At 39.9% G+C, this 4809-nt stretch overlaps 1 long non-coding RNA gene across 2 annotated transcripts; it reads right to left on the reverse strand.

Annotated features, from left to right (window-relative positions):
- Window positions 1-1035: 1035 nt before the first annotated feature.
- Window positions 1036-1967, reverse strand: LOC149662847 (uncharacterized). Of its 2 annotated transcripts, none has more exons than XR_016368674.1 (3): window positions 1459-1967; window positions 1264-1369; window positions 1036-1171 (listed from the first exon to the last, which is right to left on the reverse strand). It is a non-coding gene; the product is annotated as an uncharacterized LOC149662847 (long non-coding RNA). The 2 variants fall into 2 exon arrangements; XR_016368675.1 differs by having other exon boundaries at window positions 1037-1369; window positions 1459-1616; window positions 1677-1965.
- Window positions 1968-4809: the final 2842 nt, after the last annotated feature.

Raw genomic sequence — 4809 nt, forward strand, 5'->3', positions numbered from 1 at the left:
TTCTTAAAAAACAGAGCACTTTGTTTTTTAAGAAAGGAATAAAAGAGGTTTCACGTACATGTGTTTGTTTTATTAAACTCATAATTCAACGAAGTCTGTTACAATGCCTTTCTTCACAAATGCCGAATATGCGGATATGCACCTAATGTATGGACTAGCCGAGGGGAATGCCGCTGCAGCTGTACGCTTGTATCAGGAAAGATTTCCGCAGAGGCGACTACCAAATCGACTGACGTTCGAGGCTGTGGACAGACGTTTGAGGCAAGATGGACGAATCCAACCGGCTGGACCTCAACCTAGAGCGAGAGCCATCCCAGAGGCCGTAGAAGACGAAGTTCCCGCCATTTTCGAGGACGAGCCTGAATCAAGTACCCGCCAAGTTGGTCGCCGATTAGGCGTAAACCACACGCTCGTGTGGAAAATCCTCAGAAGCCACCGGTTTCATCCTTTCCATGTTCAAAAAGTTCAAGGTTTGAATCCAGCGGACTACCCACGACGCACGGCGTTTTGTCAGTGGTTTCTGGCTAAAGTAAACGATATCGATTTCCCACGGGATTTGTTGGTTACTGACGAAGCTAACTTTTCACGGGATGGTATTATTAACTTACATAATAAACATCAATGGTCCCAGCTAAACCCCCACGCAACTTGCGTTAGAAGTCACCAAGTACAATTCAGTTTAAACGTGTGGTGTGGTATTGTGGGTGACAATTTAATTGGGCCATATTTCCTAGAGCCCAGGTTAAACGGTGTGGCTTACTTGCAGTTCTTACGGGACGATTTACCGGAACTACTCGAAGACGTACCCTTAGGTTTGGTAAACAGAATGTGGTTCATGCACGATGGTGCACCACCACATTTCAGCATCGCGGTCCGAAATTATCTTAACGCGACCTTCCCTTTGCGGTGGTTAGGTCGAGGTGGACCTGTGGAGTGGCCTGCTCGATCACCCGATCTGAACCCTTGTGATTTCTTTCTTTGGGGCCACCTGAAAGACTTAGTTTATCAGACTGAAGTGCCCGATGTTGAAGAGCTACGTCGACGAATAATTCACGGCTGTCAAACAATTCGCGAAACTCCAGGCATTTTTCAACGTGTAAGGGAATCATTTGTAAGACGTGCTAATGTGTGCCTTAACGCGGGTGGTGAACACTTTGAACAATTTTTGTAACTAGTTGCAATTAAATGTTAAAACTTGTCAATAAATTCATTTTCTTCGTGCATTAATCATGGCGTTTTATCTATGACACATGAAACACTTACTGAACGAAACAAATTAAAGTTTGTTCTTGTTTTTGGGACCACCTTTGTGGGCCATTAACGCCGAAACGTGGCTCTGCATTGTAATTGTTCTCTGGGCGAGTTTACTCTAATGGAAACAAACAACACGCCCCTTAATTGGAGATGGGTTTTTCAAATACATTCGAGATGTCCTTTTAGGTTTTCTCAAGGTCATACCTAACGTACAAGAGTGTTGTCCGTGATGATGAAGATTTGCGTAGCTTTTTACGGTTTGAGATAACAGGAACAAGCCAGGGATCTTCCAACATGTCCAAGTATCATTCGAAAGACTGCCTCGTTTTTGTAATGCCGCCCGTGGACATTTGGACTAATTCCTGAAAATAACGTTGTTTACGCTGTGCTAATAAAAGTCCCTTCAATCAGAACCATTTTACTTGGTGCTGGGAAGATCTTGAAACATCATGTCACTTGGGATTAATTTTACATTACCACCGTAGGCATACTTCTACTCATTTATACGCTTCTGATTAGTAAAGGTAGAAATCAATTGTTCGATTAAAGGCTATTGAAATTGTCTAGTAATTTTAAACAAGCTGGTTAGTCGGTCTTAAGTGTTACTCCTCATTTTTGGATATTTCCTTGTTTTAGGGGCGAATGTTTGGAAGGCCATATCTCCGTAACAAAATGTTGTACACCCCATGTTCTTTGGTACTTTCCGCTCAGTTTGGTCCCATAAACACGCCCCTTAATTTGTGATGGACTTTTCAGAAACACCCTGTATAGCTTCGAAATCAGCTTTAAGTTGGTTCACGAAGCAACTTCAAAAATCAGCGTTTTAACAAGATTCTCGATTACAAGTTTTAGTCTAAATTAACTTCGGAAGTGGCATGAATCGCTTCGAGACAGTTCCCCCTGTAACTGTGAATATAGGTTTAATGTAGGGTTGGCCAAAGGTTTCTTCTAAAGGGCCAAATTCGAAAATTTGAACTATGTCGCCGGCTGCAAGTTTCAAATTCAGGTCTGAAACTAAGAGTTGATAAACAAAAACAAGAAATGCGCTTTGTTCACAGTTTCCAGCCCTTGGCTGTAGATGCCTTATAAAATGAGAAGCAAACACTCTCCTCTCAGTACCTACACTAACCAACCAATCAATCAGATCTCCATGTGTTTGGTTCACTGTGCATACAGCCCAATATTTGGGAGATTAAATTACTAAATAAGAAATTTTAATTAATTGCAAATCTTTTCGATACTAGTCGCATTAGATAATTTTCGACAGCATTCGTTTCGCCTCCATCCAAAAAATTATAGGCTCAATTCCAAATGCGGGTTTGGTACCCTCGATACTAAAATGTTTTATTTGACGCTAAATTTCGATTCAATTCTATTCGGTACAATTCCTCGAAAATAAATTTCGGTACAATTCCTCGAAAATAAATTTCGGTACAATTCCTCGAAAATAAATTTCGGTACAATTCCTCGAAAATAAATTTCAACACTATTCTGGTTCGACTATAATAATACGCAAAAAGTCAAACAGTTGTTTCTTTATGATTTTTGATTTCTTGGCTTTCTTTTTTGACAAAGTGGTAATCGATCAAAAGTTTCTAGCATCATGGATGTGTATATAAAGTACTTTTCGTATTATCTACACTTTGTATTTATATAAATTAATGCTAGCATGTAGGATGTAGAAATGATGTTCCCATATTTTTCCAGCGAATTGCTTTTCAGTCAATAAAAGGAATATTATGGAATTATGTCAATCAAAATGTCCATTGGACTGCAGAGTTGAGCATTTTGACTACAGTGTTGTTCAAACAGGAAAATTAATGTTAGTACCTTTCTAGTAAATTTCTATGATTAAATTTCAATAACTCATTCTAACAATGGCAGGAATAGGGAAAGATTCATGGACATTTATCAGGAGCTACGTGGCCACACCATTATAGTTTTCATTCATCGACCCCTAATTGAAGTAAGTTTCTAAATAAAACTTTTAAGGCAGGCTCATGTTAAATCGCAATAACACTTAACTTAAAATTCAAATAATTCCTCGCTAAATCCACCTTTACTTCAGTTTATAACCTTATGTTATATTCTTTGTCAACTTACTCATTCTTCAATTCCTGTATTTTTTGTATTTATTTTCTTTTGTAAAACATCTTATCATCTTTGTGGCACCATACCCCGTACGTCATCGGATGATTGACCTGACCCTTCCCTTTAACCAATCATCTACTCGCCTTTCTAAGGTAAAAAATCAGCCCAAAAACTATAAATAGCCCGAGCCCTTCACTACAGGTAGGATCATTCTTACTTTCGCTCCCCCGAGAAAGACGCCTCTAAACGGACCCCCTATAGTCCGTCGCTATACCCTAACTTGTATTGGAAGTAGCTCAAACTTTTCCAACCAAAGTGCAGTATCTATTCATTATCCACGTTATTTTATCTTCATCCATACTCGAAAATTTTCCACCGAACCATTGGACATTATCTCTCTCTAAGGATCCAAGATTCTATGTTACGGTTGAAATGTATGTATGTCCGATTTGGTCAGCCATCAGTCTCATCTCAAGTGGTATTAAAATTGTATAGCCTAAACAGAGGCCTAGCACGTTCGCTGCAGAGAAACCCGGCATTGAACATTTTTCCCTCCTTCAAAGATTTCTCACGACAGCTCTTCGTGAGAGATGATGTCCTAATGACAGAACTTACATGTTAAATCGTATTATAATCCACAAGTTTGTGTATAAATAATATTTTATCAACCAATTTGTGGATAATGGATAGAAAATGCTGAGCTCTAACTGTTATTGGCAAAGACCTTGATTAGCATCGTCTGCTTCGTGAATATGGTGGCTGCATATGCAACAGTGTTAAGGCCTGCCCAGACTGACACATTTTGCGCGTTCACAGCTTCGCTTTGCTGTTTGGAAGATCGCACTACTGTCCACATTTGGTTTTCGCTACTTTGCGTCCTCACCTCGCGAAGTTACAAATTTCTTGCGACAAGGCCAAGAGTTTCGCGCCTTCGCGAGAAAAGCACCAATCACAGTCGAGAGGAAGGATGGGGTGTGGACGCCGTACATTAGTTTCCTTTTTGTTACTTTTTCACAATGGCAGAGTTAAGCAGCTTGCAGCTCAGAAACCCCGTCGAGTCACTATTAATAAATATTAATAACGTAGATGGTACTGATTGCTCAAATTTCATTGACTATCAGAATAAGAAAAGCCAAATATTAGCAAATATCTGAACAGTAGCGCAAATAGTTTCGTGATCTGTTGCGAAGATGCAAATAGTCGAAGGCGCGAACACTCTAGCGCAAGCCTAATGTGGACAAAGCTTTGAACCGAGACAGTTATAACATATACTTTTAACATCATCATAGAGCAAACTAACTGTAGACAGAATCGTTTTGTCCTCTAATAGTAGAGAGTGTGCAGCCAGTATGGAGTATTTCAAGATGGCGGCCACTCAAGGTCGAGGGGGCGGGTTTTCCCGTTCTCCTCACTTTACCTGTCAGTATTTGATTGATTGATTGTATAGGCTTATAACAAAAGATG

The sequence above is a fragment of the Phalangium opilio genome, unplaced genomic scaffold (assembly GCF_054372755.1).
Source record: "Phalangium opilio isolate 3A_F unplaced genomic scaffold, DU_Popi_V2 ptg000063l_1, whole genome shotgun sequence".
Classification (NCBI taxonomy): domain Eukaryota; kingdom Metazoa; phylum Arthropoda; class Arachnida; order Opiliones; family Phalangiidae; genus Phalangium; species Phalangium opilio.